Source organism: Oryctolagus cuniculus, chromosome 14 (genome assembly GCF_051225735.1).
Source record: "Oryctolagus cuniculus isolate XC-2025 breed Fujian yellow rabbit chromosome 14, ASM5122573v1, whole genome shotgun sequence".
NCBI lineage: Eukaryota > Metazoa > Chordata > Mammalia > Lagomorpha > Leporidae > Oryctolagus > Oryctolagus cuniculus.
Genome location: NC_142880.1, coordinates 36,609,835 through 36,626,599, shown reverse-complemented (window position 1 = coordinate 36,626,599; position 16,765 = coordinate 36,609,835). Strand labels below are relative to the sequence as shown.

At 44.0% G+C, this 16,765-nt stretch overlaps 1 long non-coding RNA gene across 2 annotated transcripts in view; it reads right to left on the bottom strand.

The window, feature by feature from the left end:
• Positions 1 to 3,889: 3,889 nt before the first annotated feature.
• LOC127487500 (uncharacterized) overlaps positions 3,890 to 16,765 on the bottom strand; it is a 28,588-nt gene continuing 15,712 nt past the window's right edge. The window contains exon 3 of one of the 2 annotated variants that reach the window (XR_016220620.1): positions 3,890 to 4,044. This is a non-coding gene — a long non-coding RNA (uncharacterized LOC127487500). Of the gene's footprint in view, positions 4,045 to 10,873; positions 11,038 to 16,765 lie in introns of those variants that run through there. The other variant, XR_016220621.1, reaches the window with a different exon arrangement.

Genomic DNA, 16,765 nt, shown 5'->3' with positions numbered 1-16,765 from the left:
AAATTTAAGTGTTGGGGCTGGCGCCGTGGCTCACTTGGTTAATCCTCCACCTGCGGCACCGGCATCCCCAATGGGGGCCGGGTTCTAGTCCCGGTTGCTCCTCTTCTAGTCCAGCTCTTTGCTGTAGCCCAGGAGGGCAGTGGAGGATGGCCCAAGTCCTTGGGCCCCTGCTTCTGCATGAGAGACCAGGAAGAAGCACCTGGCTTCTGGCTTCGGATCAGCCCATCACCGGCCGTAGTGGCCATTTGGGGAGTGAACCAATGGAAGGAAGACCTTTCTCTCTGTCTCTCTCTCTCTCACTATCTATAACTCTACCTGTCAAATAAATAAATAAATAATTTAAGTGTAGACTTGTCATAAAGCCCTGAAATCTTCTCATAGACACTTTAGTGAAATAAAAAGCCTATGTTCATGCAAAAAATAACCCATACACTCAGTGTGAATAGCAACTTTATTCATAATTTCCCCCAGACCAGAAATAGAACAGCCCAAATGTAGCTCAACAAGAGAATTAATTTACAAAATAGCAACAACTGTGGCCCACCCAGGAAATGCTCCTGCACAGCAATAAATAGGAAAAGCACACTTAGTGCACATGAAAACATTGATGAATCTCCAGTAAAAGAAACCGGACTCAACAGACTCCATCATGGACGGATCCATTTAAATGGAAAAGACAGACTGCAGGGACAGAAAACAGGTCGTCACTGCCAGGGGCTGCGACTGGTAGGAGGGGCTGATTACAAATGGACAGAGGAAGATTCGGGAGGGAGGCTTGGCTGCAAAACTGCACCCACTTACCAAAACTCAAACTGAAAAGACTGATTTTTATTGTATATAAACTACATCTTAGTTTTTCAAGTGGGAAAAGTTCTTTTCAGACTATAATTATAAAATACAATGAAAGCAAATTTCTAGTAAAATGAAGCAAAACTATCACATAATACAAGCCCAACTTCTGTATTATTAGATTCAATGAACATAAAATATGTTTGAACGTGTCCTTTCTGGGGCTGGTCGTGTGGCATAACAGGTAAAACCACTGCCTGCAATGTCTACATATGGGCACCAGTTTGTGTCCTGGCTGTTCCAATTCCAATCCAGCTTCCTGCTAACATGCCTGGGAAAGCAGCAGAGGATGGCCCAAGTACTTGGGCCCCTGCACCCACGTGCAAGACCTGGAAGAAGCTCCTGGCTGCTGACTTCGATCTGGGCTGGCCCTGGCCATTGTGGCCATCTGGGGATTGAACTCGTAAATGGAAGACCTTTCTCTGTCTCTTCCTCTCTCTTTCTGTAGCTCTGACATTCAAATAAATAAATCAGTCCTTAAGGGCCGGCGCCATGGCTCACTTGGTTAATCCTCCACCTGCGGCACCGCCATCCCATACGGGCGCCAGGGTTCTAGTCCCAGTTGCTCCTCTTCCAGTCCAGCTCTCTGCTGTGGCCTGGGAAAGCAGTGGAAGATGGCCCAAGTGCTTGGGCCCTGCACCTGCATGGGAGACTAGGAAGAAGCACCTGGCTCCTGGCTTCAGATCGGTGCAGTGCTGGCCATGGCAGCCATTTTAGGAGTGATCCAACAGAAGGAAGACCTTTCTCCCTGTCTCTCTCACTGTCTATAACTCTACCTGTCAAATAAATATATTAAAAAATTTTTTAAAATAAATCAGTCTTTAAAAAAGAAAGGCAGGCCAGCGCCGCGGCTCGCTTGGCTAATCCTCCACCTGCTGTGCCGGTACTCTGGGTTCTGGTCCCAGTTGGGGTGCCGGTTCTGTCCCGGTTGCTCCTCTTCCAGTCCAGCTCTCTGCTGTGGCCTGGGAAGGCAGTGGAGGATGGCCCAGGTACTTGGGCCCTGCACCCGCATGGCAGACCAGGAGGAAGCACCTGGCTCCTGGCTTCAGATTGGCGCAGTGCTTCTCTGTGGCAGACATTTGTGGGGTGAACCAATGGAAGGAAGACCTTTCTCTCTGTCTCTCTCTCTCACTATCTAACTCTGCCTGTCAAAAGAAAGAAAGAAAGAAAGAGAGAGAGAGAGAGAGAGAGAGAAAGGAGGGAGGGAGGGAGGGAGGGAAGACAGGCAGAAAGCATCATTTCTGAGCCCTCTTCTGATCCTGAAGTTACTGCATTACAGACTGAGTAGTAGACAATTTGCCAACCTGCACCAGTCTGCAGACTGCACTTGCAGTGGCCCTTCAACAGGGACTTTGCGGCTGGTCTCCTTGGGATCCATTTCAGCTTCTTAACAGCAGCCTCCTTTCCCTGTGAGCAATGACCTCCCCGCTGCCTGTAGTCCAGCAGGGCTGCCCTCCAAGACCCAGCCCTCCCTCAGGCAATCTACATGGCCTCCCAGGGAAATGGAGCCAATAAGATGTTGTAGCAGTCAGCTAAGGCTGTCACATGAGACGCCACAGACTGAGTGGCATCAGCAGCAGAGGTTTATTTCTTTACAGTCTAGAGGTGAGAAGCCAGAGACCAACAGCCAGTGTAGTAGGGTTCTGGTGAGGGCTCTCTTCCTGGTTTGCAGTCACCTTCTCATTGAGCCTCATGTGGTGGAGAGAAAGTGATCTCTCTCCATATATTCCTAGAAGGGCACTAATTCCATCATGAGGGTCAGACTTTCATGACCTCATCTAACCTTAATTACCTCCCAAAAGCTCCACCTCTAAATACCACCATAAAGGTTAGACTTCAACACATGAATCTTGGAGGAGGCGGAAGGAGCACAGGCATTCATTCTATATTAAGAATGTGTGTGTGTGTGTGTGTGTGAGAGAGAGAGAGAGAGAGAGAGAGAGGTCTTCCATCCACTGGTTCACTCCCCAGATGCCTGCAACAGCCAGCACTGCACTGATCCAAAGACAGGAGCCAGGAGCTTCTAATGGGCCTCCCACACAGTTGCAGGGCCCTAAGGACTTGGGCCATCTTCCACTGCTTTCCCAGGCCATAGCAGAGAGCTGGATTGGAAGTGGAGCAGCCGGGACTCAAACCAGTGCCCATATGGAATGTCAGCACTGCAGATGGCAGCTTTACCCACTACGCCACAGTGCTGGCCCATATGGGGTCTTAATAAATTCATGGAAAATACATATGACACAAAAAATACACATGGATTTTTTAAAATTTTTCACAGAAAATACCTTTTATTTACATTTCCACACCTTTTTGAAACACCCATATGTGTATATATAATGTATGTATGTATATGTATATATGTGTGTGTGTGTACAGCTTCATACATGCACACAAAAATATTTATTTTAAATAGCTGCCTCAGAAGATGTGGAGGCATGAGGAGTCCAAAATGTGAGAGGAAAAGCCATGGGCTGGAGACTCGGGAAGGAGTTGCCATTCAAGTCCAAAGGCAGTCAGCCAGCGAATCCAGGACAAAGGCCTTCTGCTAGAACATTCCTTTGTGCTCAGAATTCTTTCTTTGTCTTAATCTGACCTTCAACCGATTGGATGAGACCCACCCACAATATCAAGGGCACTCTGCTCTACCCGAAGTCCCTCATCCAAAAATGCCCCCACAGAAACACCCAGAATAACATGACCAAATACCTTGGAACCATGGACTAGCCAAGTTGACACATGAAATTAACCATCACAGGTAGGTTTTAATCCTATTTTATAGATGAAGACACTGAGGTTCAGAAAGCTTAAATAACTTGTCAAAAGAGGTAAAACATCTGAGGTGAAAATGTGAGTGGATGGTTGAAGGGATGAATGGAATGAAGTATCTCTCTGGGTAACTGTGGATGCAAAACACAAACATCTCTGGTATTTATTCACCACTGTCTTAGCTTTATACCTAGGTTGTTCAAAAAGAGTAGCCAATAGCTACATATGCATATCAAAAGTAAAATTTTAATACATTAATATTAAAACAAGTAACAATTCACTTCCTCTGTTGCAGTGGTTACATTTCAAATGCTCTGTATCCACATATTGTCAGCAGTTGCATACTGGACAGCACAGATGCACAGTGTTGCTACTGTTGCTCCCATCATAGACTCTCTCATGAAGGTCTCTGTTTTCGTATCCTTGTGCCTGGTGGATGAATTATGAGAAAACTTGTAGCTGTCAACCAACCATCGTCTCACTGGCCAAAGCCTTTCTTACAAGGATCAGTGCAAAGCGGACTCTCTGGAGCCTGTGCCTGCCCCCACAGAGGCCAAGCAACTGCTTGCTTCACTGATCTCTCCATCGACCAAAGGTACCAATGACGTTTGGCTCCGTTCAACCTAAACGCATCTAACAAGCTCCAGATGCACAAGTAGTAGATTTAAAGTCCTGTCAATACGAACACTAGAGCCTGAAATGAAACACTTGGCATTCAATTTGACTAAAATGTTAAACTTACAATTTATTGATTCAATAAAATGTGAATGCTAAGAGCCAATTTTTAGGTTGGAGCTTCCACCTGTGTGTAGAGGGGTGCGTGTGTGTGTGTGTGTGTGTGTAAATGCAATTTTTCAAGGAAAAGCTCATAGCAGAATTAAAACACTGTCTTAAAATAGAGCTTTGATTGTAATATTCATTTTAATGGGCCCAAAACATCATGCATGATAAACATGTTACTACACCAAACCCTTTCTTGTGTTGGGTGGTAAAACAAAATTGCTGATAAACGACACTGTCTGTGAAGAATGAAGGCCCAGATGGCAGAAGAAATTAGAGCTGTCAGGAAATGCAAGCCTGCGACACTGTCTTCCAGGGCTTTCCCCTGGAAGGGCTGCCTGTGAGGCACGAAGCTGCAAGTGGCCAGCCTTGGAGAAGAGAGACAGGGAGAGCTTTGTAGCATGGAGGGAGACTGGAGGGCAGCAACAGTTACACCAATGTGCGACTCAAGAAAAGAGTAACCATGGAAAACAAAGCCAAACTTGCCTTTCTCAGTTAAAAGGAGTTATAAAAATACTTTTTCCTCTGACACCAATTTTATCCTTCCTTATTTAAAATGCAAACATAAGAAGATGGGACAGATGTATTTTCCCCTATTCTTCCTACTAAATACAACACAAAGCCTATATATTAAATAGGAAGTGTTGAAGACTGGACAACACGGGGCAAAGGAAGAACTGTTAGGAACAGTTAAGAGATGCAAGGCACAAAATGGTGGTACATGTCCTGGGTTACTGTCATAATCCAGACTTGGAACTGAAGAGGCTGGCAACCCGTTAATACAATAAGACAGGAAATCTCCTATAAATGCTTGTTCCCTTTTGCCAAAGGAACTGGAAAGCAGCAGCCTACTTAGAAAACACTTAGTCAATAACTGCCCTAATGGAACCAAACACCACAGGAGAAATATGGCCCTAACCCCACCAATGCCGTCCATGTTAAGGGGAGCCTGGAGGTTGTGATGAGGCATCATAGTAAGGAGCTAGGACTTTCATCCTGGCTTATAGCAAGTCTCACTGCCAACCCCAGATGTGGAGACCAGGTTGGGAGGCGGGACTTCCGCACCCACTCTGTGGTGATGTGGCACTCTTCCCTGTCTTGCTCAGATTTGCATCAGAGGATTCCAGTGGAAAGTCTGGATGATCACTACTGACCAGCAAGCCATCTCCCCTCTTGTGCTCTCAATGGAGGTCACATAGGGAGTAGCAACAAAGCATTCCTGCTTGCCTTCCCAGCCAGACAAGTATCCTGCCTGCAGTTCCACAGAGACTCCTTGAGCCTCAAGAGTTAAGGCAAGGGGTGAGGATAGGAGTGCTGTGCCGATAACAGATCAACAGACAGACGTGTGTGGTGACAGAAGCCTTCTGTGCTTGATCACATCTATGTCAACATCCTATTCGTGATGTCCCACTACGATTTTAAAAGATGTCACCTTTGCTTAAAACTGGGTAGTGGATATGTAGGACCTCCCTGTATTACCTCCTTCCAACTGCATGTAAATCTATAATTATTTCAATATAAAGTGGCTAATTAAATACTGTAAGCAATGCACTTTCTAAGGCAACCATCTCCCTAAATTATGACCAGGTATCTAGTGATTTCAGATCTCTTCCTCCCTCCCAAATCTAATATTCATTAAAAACAGTACTTTCTGTTAACAAATTGTGTTAACTACAGCAGAAGCCAAAATTCATTCCCCGTTCAAGGAAACACAGCTCTGTGCTGTGGATGGAGGGCAGGGAGGGACAAATCCAAAAATAAACATCTATACCTTTTTCTAGAGATTCAATTCAATGATGATAATTTGTCAAGTATTTTATAAACATAATCCTTAAGATTCAGCTATCTGTTAACTCAAAAACATTTATTATATACTCATGTGCCTAGGTTTATATTTGCTGCCTTTAATATTTAGACCCTTTGGAAATGAGGGAGTTTGACTGGACTATCCCTGAATCCCCCTGCCCACCCTTTTACTTACCTTTGTAACTCCGGGCCTCCTCCCACATCATCTGCAAACACATGATGAGAGAGGAGTACCGTGTGGCCCTAACCAAATATTGCCTGTTCCCTTAAATCAGTACTGATGGTGTAGTTAGTACCGTGTGAAGCCTAACAGAGATACAGATGGGTTACTGGGTAATGAGAAGGTAAGAATTATTTGAAAATTACCATTTCTGGTTTTACTCATCTCCTACTGCCTGGAACCAATCTGTGTGCTGTACTTGGAAAAACAATAATGGGCCACAGAAATTGTTTTTCCATGGCTCTGGCAACTGTAGGCAAGACCTAGAGAGGGAGAATAATGTTTTCTAAAAGAGCATGTGCTTGCTCAAAAATCCATTCGGAGATTTTACCAAAACAACTGCCTCAAAGTCAACTACAATTACTACAGTCAGGACTCACTTCGTAGTTTCAAACTCAGCCGTAAGCATCACAGCTTGGAATTGGGAGTCAACATTAAGAACCTCCAAATCCACATTTCTTTGTGAGGAGAGAAGGAATAAAATCAATGTGACAATTTAGGAAGGCAAATTCTTCAAAACCATCTTCAAAGACTCTTTACAAAATATAACCCTTATTCAGCACAGCTTTGGATGAATTAAGTGTAAATAAGTATAAAAATGGCTATTAAATTTCTATTCAAATTCATATACACAGGTTTAATACTAATAATTAAGGAAGAAAAGCTGGCAAAACACATGTAAAATTTAGTCAAACCCAAAATTCCTGAAAAATAAATAAAAACTTTCTGAGAACATAGAGCACTACTGGGTTGGCCCATCGCTAGTGACAAGAGGTGGACAAAATAAAACTAATTTCCGTTGAAATATTCTCTGTCCCCAACAGATGCTTTGGTTCATTCTTGCCAAGTGGCACAGTAGACTGGTTCTTCAGTGCCAAGAAGAAAATGCGGGTCTCCACATGCCCCCTTCTGTCAGGTCCTCAGATGTCACAGAGGCGGGATATTTTCCCATGCACCTGAAACCAGGGCTCATATTCAGGCAGAAGCTTTGCTTACACTTGATCCTAATTTTTTACTTCTGGCTCTTGAAGTGTATGCCACACCCAACATTTTGAAGTCAAAATAATGATCAATCCTCTATAGCCCTAGGTTTGCACCTAACCTATTTTAGAGTCCCTTTGGTCATATCAGAAGTCTCAATGTAACTGTGTGATAAGACTGGTGCCCCACACCTGCAATCAAGTCCACATACCAAAGCAGAAGAGGAGGAATGAGGCAGACATGCCACAGATTCTTGTGTGAGAATGTAGGAGGAAGGAAACTATGTAGTCAACCTCTGTTGATTGTGTCTACATAATATTGTAGAGAACTCCACAGTCTATAAACTATTTTCACCCACATTATGTCATTCGAAATTCACAATAACCATTTGAGTAGAGTGTTGTCATTCTCGGGATGGGAAGACCACAACTCAGAGAGGGACTTTCTCGAGTCTATAGCTGGTCAGGGGCTGTTGGTCCACGAATCTGGGGGTTCCAAGCTCAGCGCTGTGCCCACCATCTGTTCTGAAGGAGGCACGAGCCCTTCAGAAGGCTGGCAGAACTGGTAGAACACCCTGACACGACTGACTGCTTCAAACACATAACTTACATGTGCTTGAAAGACCTCATGCTCTCCTGGAACTCTGCTGCCCTGATTCACATTGTTAGGGCAGGAGCGCAGCGTTATCATGGATTTGGGATGTTTAACTTTTAGACAGTATAGACCACTATTCCTGTCTGAAGACCTTAGAACTCCCCCAATGTTTAATTCTATTTTCTACCACAGAAAATCTTAAATATTCTGTAGATATCAAAGTCATCTCTGACAGAATGTTTTTAAGGAATCATGATATCTGATCAACTGAAACTCTTCTATTTTTTACAAACAGAAGAAATAACTTTATGAAATTTTAAAGAAGTTGTATTCTTTCATGATTAAAAGGTACCTAGCCCTTTAATTCGAACTATGCATGAGTTAAGTTGAGGCAGTCATTGTGGCACAGTAGGTGAGGCCACTGCTTGGAACACCTGCATCCCATATTGGGGTGCCTCAGGTTGAGTCCTGCTTCCACCACTGCCTCCAACCCAGCTTCCTTCTGATGCACCTGGGAGGAAGTGGGTGATGGCTAAAGTCATGGCCACTCCAGTGGGAGACCCAGATGGAGCTCCTGGCCCTGGCTGTCGTGGGCTTTCAGGGAGTAAACTAAGGGATGGAAGATTCATTCTCTCTCTCTCTCTCTCTCTCTCTCTCACTCTTTCTTGGTCTATCACACTCCCTTTCAAATAAATTTTTTTTAATGTAATGCCTCTACACCTCCTGTATTTTATGTTTCATGATAATTAGACTATAAATCTAGTTCATTAAAGAAAAGTGCTTTGTTTCACATCAACCGAATAAAACAGTTCTCTAGAAGTCATTTGAATGAAGAATGCTCTACCATGACATGTATCCAAAAGTCAAACCAGCTGATTTGAGGGATATTAAAAAATGGGTTTATTTGTATAACTTGCAAAAATATTTAATTACCCTTCAGTTTCACATACTTTGGAAGCATTTTATTGAATTGAAAAAGTCAAACGTTGAGAGGCAACCAGACCTGCCATTACTGTAAATTCTAGGCCAAACAAAAGCAGTCATATCAGCAAAACTCATGAGAAAACAGCTCTGGCAAAATTTTCAGCCCATTAATCTAATTCTGTGACACAGTAATAGGCCCTGTAGATTGCAAAGAAGCAAACAACATCATATATCTTGATTTAAGAAAGGCTTTTTGATTTAGTTTCATACAACAAAAAGAGTAACTAATTAGAAAAATACTCAGAACCCAAAACTAGTTGGTAGGTGCATAGCTAGTTGGCAGGTTGTATACCAGAAGGAGCAATGAACAGACCAATGTCAGCAAAACATATTTTACATTTGAACCTACTACATAAGTATTTTGTGTGAAAACGCATTCGTCAATGTGAGAAAAACTCATCAGTAGGCTGGGAGACCTGTGCCTCAGATGGGGATGCACAGAGTAGTGAGACACGGCCTCCCTGCCCAAGATTTCCTGGGAGATGCTGGCCAATAAGAAAGGAGGAAGAGCAAGCAGAAGCAGGCAGCAGAGGTGGAAGGAAAAGAAAGAGCAAGGAGGGGGTCACTCAGGGCCCCTTGGGTAACCGTGAGTTATAAGTTAAATACAAATCAACACTACTTCCAGGAGGGATTTTAAAAGGCCCCACAGGCAGTAGGCATTCGGGGCAGTGGTTAAATCACCACTTTGGGTGCCTGCATCCCAAACTGGAGTGCCTCATTCAAGTCCCAGCTCCTCTACTTCAGTTCAACTTCCTGCTAATGTGTACCTTTGGGAGGCAGCAGATGATGGTTCAAGTACTTGGGTCTCTTCCACAACGTCTAGATTGTGTTCCAGGCTCCCGGCCCCTGCTTGACCCAGCCCTGGCTGTTGTAGGTATTAGAGGAGTGAACCAGTGGATGGAAGATCTCTATGTGTCTGTGTGTATGTGTTTCTCTCTCTCTCTGCCTTTCAAATAAATAAAAATAAAAATATTTTTAAATGTTTTAGAAAGGTCACTTGGCTCAGTAGTTATCAAATGCCAGTTTCCATCAGTCTGATGAAACACAGAAAAAAGTGGTACCATTTTGAGTTTTGCACATTATGTCTTATTATTAATCTCTCTCATTCATTCTCTCTCTTCCTCCTCACCCCCTACCCCCCCACCTCCCACCCCTCTCTGTACAAATATGTGGTGGTCATAGTAGGTGGCACTTTGATATTTTTTTAAAATGCTCTTCATGCAGGCAGGAAGGCAACTAACAAAGCTGAGGTCACCAGGGCCTTCCTGTAGCCCCGCCCACACTACCCAAACCCCGCCCCCACTATCCATGCAGCAGAAAACTGCAGCTACCTCGGTTTTGCTGCTTATAACTGACATCAGCTAAAAACCACAATACAGCTACCTGTTACATCCCTGATAGCTCATGTAAGGTAATTCTAATAAAAATACCATGAAAATACACCTACTCCCATCATGCACCTGATGGCATGGCACTCTGAATTTTCTGAAAAAGGGCAAGGAAATGGACAGTACTCAATAACTGCCAAAAACCCCGCCCCTTATGAATACTCAATTAAATGCCACCTCAGAGCCACCCCCTATGCAACCAGCTTAAACGAAGGGACAGACGGGACCTCATGGAATGCGGCTTTCCTGGAGCACACTGAACTCCTTCCTCAGTGTGTACTTTCACTTTGCATGTAAATTAATCTTGCTTCTCTGCCGACCTTTTCCTAAGTCTCATCCTTGAATTCTTTTCTTGCATCAGAGACAAGAACCTGCATCCAGTCATCCCACAACATTCTTACTTGAAAAAAAAAAAAAAAAGAAGAAAAGAAATGTTGGTAATGCGATACTCAATCTCCAAAATTACTTTAAAAATTGTATTGGTCTGTGAAATTGCTCACCCTGTCTCAGGTCCTTTTCTTCTGAGCAAATTAGTCTGTGATGTGTTCCATCAGTTCATTTGAACGTTGTCTGGCAACTCAGACTAAAATTCAGTTGGTCTGCAAACACCTGGCTGGTCCAAGCTTTTCTCAGTACCACGGGACCCTCTGCATGATGTTTTTAACTGAACTGAAAAGGAAAGTCATTCAGATAGTCTAGCTGTATCATAGGACTGAGTTCTCACATACGATTGGGAAGAAGAGACATTAACTTATATCCCTGTGTCAGAAACCAGCAAATTAAAACAAGGAGAGGCTGGTCCAAAGAGGAAACAGCAGGAAATGGTTATTTAGGATTAAGAGTCTTGTTTCTAGACAAGTGCAGTAAAATATTGTCTGGATCAATTTTATTTGCCTCCTTTGATGGAGCAAAATTAACTTAAGCCAACTGTTAGAGGAACTGCTGATGATGGACTGTGCTGTCACATATTTTAACTATTCACCTGGGAGGCTTATTGGCTAAAATACTTAAAACCCAGTTGATATTAAGAATCCCTACAACAATTAAATTCATGAGGAATTATACTTTGGTAGGTTCTAAGCTAGTTGTTAGAGAAACTTAAAACTGAGGAGACATACCCAGGCTCTCCAAGGAAGCTAACTCCACTTTCAGATCCTTAGTTCTAATCAGAGGTTAAGGTCTCAGTGCCTTCCAAGGAGCACCTGTAGGTACCCAGCACTGCAGCAGCAGAATTCACAGGGCTGGGGAACCTGTTTTCTGCCACAGGCCACTTGGATTTTTATATTATCATTCATGGTCCATACAAAAATATCAATTTTAAAAGTAGCCTGCTGGGACTGGCATTGTGGCCTAGCAGGTAAAGCTGCCACCTGCAATGCTTGCATCCCCTATGGGCTCCTGTTCAAGTCCCAGCTGCTCTGCTTCCCATGCAGCTACTTTTTAATGGCCTGGGAAAAGGAGTGGAAGCTAGTTAAGCGCTTGTCTCCCTGCTACCCATGTGGGAGACCTGGAAGAAGCTCCTGGCTCCTGACTTTGGTCTGGCCCAGCCCTGGCCATTGTGGCCATCTAGGGGTGAACCAGTGAAGGGAAGGTCTCTCTCTCTCTGTAACTCTGAGTGTCAAATAAATAAATAAATCTTTATTTTTAAAATGTAGCCTGCTACAGAGTTATTGAATCTCAGTCTTGCCTGTGGCTGCCACGGCCAGAGCAGACTCTGCATCTCTGCTAGCAGGAGAGATGTGAGATTCATGTTGGCTAATTTTACATTAATGGGGATGAGGGATGCCAGATAACTAGTAGACATCATTGCTGGGTGTGACTGCAAGAATGTTTCCGGAAGGGATCAGCATCTGAATCAGTAGACTGAGTCATGTAGGGGTGGGCACCATTCCCTCTGCTCCTCTGAATAAAAGAAGGGCAGAGTTGCTCTGTCAGCTTCAGCAGAGACACCCACTTTCTCCTGCCCTCAACTGTTGGCACTCCCACTTCTAAAGCCCTTGAGCTTGGCCTAGAACTATATCCCTGGGCCACCAGCTTACAGTCAACATCACCCGGCCTCCACAGTTCCATGTGCCAATCCTTCACACGGTGTCTCCCTCCAGATCCGTGCATACCCCATCAGTTCTTTCTGGAGAGCCCTGACTAATACAACTCTTTAATCTGGGGATTAGGTCACATCCAGGCAAAATCACCCTGCCAATCCCTTTAGCCAGTGCTTGTGTAGACACATACACATGTGTTTTTAATTCCATCCTTTTTATGTTCTCATTTCCCTTATAAAAGGCCCAGGCCCAAAGACACACTGGACTGCATGTACACATATATGGCTGTCCATCACCCACACTAGCTGTAATGCATAGCAGGTGTGTACAGTGTGTTGCCACACTACATTACCCACTCACTAGGTGCCATCGTAAAGAGCCCTGCTGGCCAGAGGGGACCCCTTACCCTTAACTGGACCCACTCAGCAGCTGTGTGGCCTCAGCCCTACATCCATCCCTCCAGACCTCTGCTCTCTCATCTATAAAAAGGCAGAGGTGGAACACTGGTGCTGTTAAGTCCTCTTGAAGCCTTAACATTCACGGTTCTGTACAACTACAACTGACTTAATACCCATTACCTATAAGAGCAAGCACAGGCCTCCCAGGCAGAGAGTTTGCAGCAGTTGTGGCTGACTGTAGCCAAACTTAGACTTTAATGTGGGGTTCTTTTTACAGTTAGTGTTGGAATACACTCAAAAACCAAGAGGAAGCTGGATTCCGGTCACTGAATCCGTCCAGCCATCATTTGCAAGGGGAGAAGACAAACCTGCAAGACTTGGGGAGAGAAGCAGAGATGCGCTGCAGAGCACTGTGGATGGGGACCCCTGACCCAGCTCAGTGTCTGAGAACAGAGCAGTCCGGGCCACCAGATTCCCTTGGGCACAGAGAATGAAAGCCCACAGCCCCGAGCTACCCATGCTCACCCGAACTCTGTGAACATCAAGTTGTGCCTTGGACCGTGATAAGAATTGCTGATGGGTTTACAGAAACAGAAAGACTTCCTCCCTGAATGGGAGAAAGCAGTTCTTTGAATAATAAGGCACAGCTTGAGAGTCTGCCTGGGGTGAATGGGAATTAAAATAATCAAAACCAATGGTAATAACTACTCAAGAAGCAGTTCTGAAATGCAGATTACCCACTCAGTACTCAACTCTGTAATGATATTAGATAATATGAAATACAAACGGGGGGGGGGGGACAAACTAAGCCAATTACATTGATTATGCTTCTGACATCAAAAGGTACAGCTGATGCAGCTATATTTCCATATATTAATATTTAAGCCAGTATTGAATAGAAAGTATTACACATAATGAAGACCCCACTAGAGTTTTTGTACTCATAGCTCAAATCTCTAATCAAGCAAAAAAAAAATTTCTAAATGAAAATTAGAAGTAATCATTTTTTAAGTGCAGGATGTTATGAAGTACAAATTGCAATATTAAAATGATGCAAAAAGCAGCATTTTATGTACTAGCTATAGCATTTTAAATGTAATAAACAGAGTGTACTTCAGAGTAGCACTCCCCAGATCTTACTGATAAATGTGCAGAGGAACCAGTTACTTGTGATTGGTGTGATCAAGAGGAAATTGATATTTACCAAAGAAAGTTAGCATTAAGTAAGTAGCATGTTCCCTGCCAGAGTGAAAGGAGGAAAGAAGGAAGATAGGGAAGAGAAACTTAAAATACCCGCCCCCCCCCCCCCAGGCCAGTGCTGTGGAGTAGCAGGTAAAGCTGCCCCCTGCTGAGCCAGTATTCCCATATGACACTGGTAGAGTCCTGGTTGCTCCACTTCTGATCCAACTCCCTTCTACTGCACCTGGGAGGGAAGCAGAGGATGGCCCAAGAGCTTGGGCCCCTGCACCCATGTGGGAGACCCGGAGAAGTTCCTGGCTTCTTCAGATCAGCCCAGCTCCAGAGGCTGCGACCGTTTGGGAATGAACCAGCAGATGGAAGATTCTCTTTCTCTCTCTCTGTCTCTCTCTCTGTCTCTGTCTCTCTCTCTCTCCCTACTCCCCAACTCTGCCTTTCAAATAAATAAATAACTCTTTAAAAAAAAAAAAAACGCTCCTCCTAAAGTGTTTTACTGAAATAAGATAAAACTCTATCAAGGCCTTTCATTGAGTGACTTTTCTTTTGATTGTTCAGTTTTTAAGTTTGCTTTCCAAATAATCATTCGCATGGGACAAGGCAGAATCCCAGCCAATTGTACAACAATACCACTGAAGCCAGCACATTTCTGTTGTGTTACTGCATAGCTTTCATTGCTCCCTTCAGCTGTTGGTAACATACAAAGCATTGCCATTATCTGCAGAAGGAATCAAGGCACAGGAAAGAAAGGTAACTTTCCTACTATCCGGTAGCTGGTCCCTAGGTCCCTAACAAGAAAGGTGTACAAGAAAAATGTGTTTTCACCCACTTTCTTTAAGAGACATTTTGGATAAGCTAGAAATCGAACCAAGCTCAAAAACAAGCATGAAATTGAAAAACTTGCCTGGGTATGATATGGATATTTGATTCCTGAGGTTCCAAAGACTTTTAAAATGTTTATGTATTTATTTGAAAGGCAGAGAGAGAGACAGAGAACTTCCATCCACTGATCACTGCTCAAATGCCTGCAACAGCTGGAGCTGGGCCAGGATAAAGTCATGAACGAGGAGCTTGATTCAAAGTCACCCACCGAATGGCAAGGACCCAACTACTTGAGCTATCACTGCTGCTTCTCGAGGTATTAGCAGGAAGATGGAATCAGAAATAGGGCTGGACACACACACTCCCCCTCCCCCAGTGTTGTAGTGCAGTGGATGAAGCCCCCTCCTGTGACACTGGCATCCCATGTGAGTCCTGATTCCAATCTTGGCTGCTCCATTTCCAATCTAGCTGTCTGCAAAGGCAGTGGAAGATAGCCTAAAGGCCTGGGCCTCTGCTACCTACATGGGAGACCAGAATGGAGTTCCAGGCTCCTGGCTTCAGCCTGGCCCAAGCCCCCTTGTTGCAGCCATTTGGGGGTTGAAGCAGTAGATGGAAGATCTCTCTCTCTCTCTCTCTCTCTCTCTCAATGTTTTTCTCTCTCCCTGTAACTCTGCATTCAAACAAGTCAAATAATTTTAAAAGAATAAATAAATAAATAAAAATAAAATCTGGGGTATGCATTGTAGTGCAGTGGGTTAAAGCACCACTTGGGATGCCTGCATCCCGTAACTGCTTCAAGTCTCAGTTCTGCTTTACTTTCAGCTTCCTGCTATTGCAAATGCTGGAAAGCAGAAGGTGATGGCTCAAGTGGTCGCATCCCACTCACTCATGTGGGAGACTTGGATTGAGTTTCAGGCTCCTGGCTTTGGCCTGGTCCAGTCCCAGCAAAACCATGAATATCCTTAACCAGCACTGATTTATACACTTACAAATGGCTAAGATTTTAAATTCTATTATGTGTATTTTGTAATAATTTGAAAATTAAAAAAAAAAACATGAAATTATACCTGAGACTAAAAATAGATAGGGCAAAATAATAATAATAGTTATTAGAAAAAGTAGATGATTGCAGAGGATATGAATAAGGAATAATTTCTCAGAGGTCTCATTAGTTACCCTCTTGTGTCTGTTTTTTTTTTTTTTTCATATGAACAGTGAACAGAGCTAATTGCTGATTTCACAGTAAGAAGCTGCTTTTCAAATAACTTTTATGCTGCTCGGAGCCTGTGACACGTGTAACTCAGATCCCTTGTAACGATGACTAGTCACAGCATGGCCAGACACACAGCTTCCCCTGTGGCATTCACTCACTTTGCCAAATTGCTTTCGTGATGCCTATTTTTTTCCACACGGTTGTAGATGTTCTTCTACTGCCTGCCCCACACTACACAGAAAAAGATAGCAAGATGCCGTAATTATCTACACAAATGGCTTTACAGATTTTGATGAGAATAGAATTTTGTGGCTAGCTCTTAGGTGACTACAAGATAAAATAGCGGGGCTGGCGCCGTGGCTCACTTGCTTAATCCTCCGCCTGTGGCGCTGGCATCTCATATAGGCACCGAGTCCTAGTCCTGGTTGATCCTCTTCTAGCCCAGCTCTCTGCTGTGGCCCAGGAGGGCAGTGGAGGATGGCCCAAGTGCTTGGGCCCTGCACCCCATGGGAGACCAGGAGGAAGCACCTGGCTCCTGGCTTCGGATCAGCGCAGCGCCGGCCATGGCGGCCATTTGGGGAGTGAACCAATGGAAGGAAGACCTTTCTCTCTCTCTCTCTCACTGTCTAACTCTGCCTGTCAAATAAAATTAAAAAAAAAAAAAAAGATAAAATAGCAAGGTGTGAGCTCAAGCAAGAATTCAAAATGAGGCTTCAAAAATAGCGTGT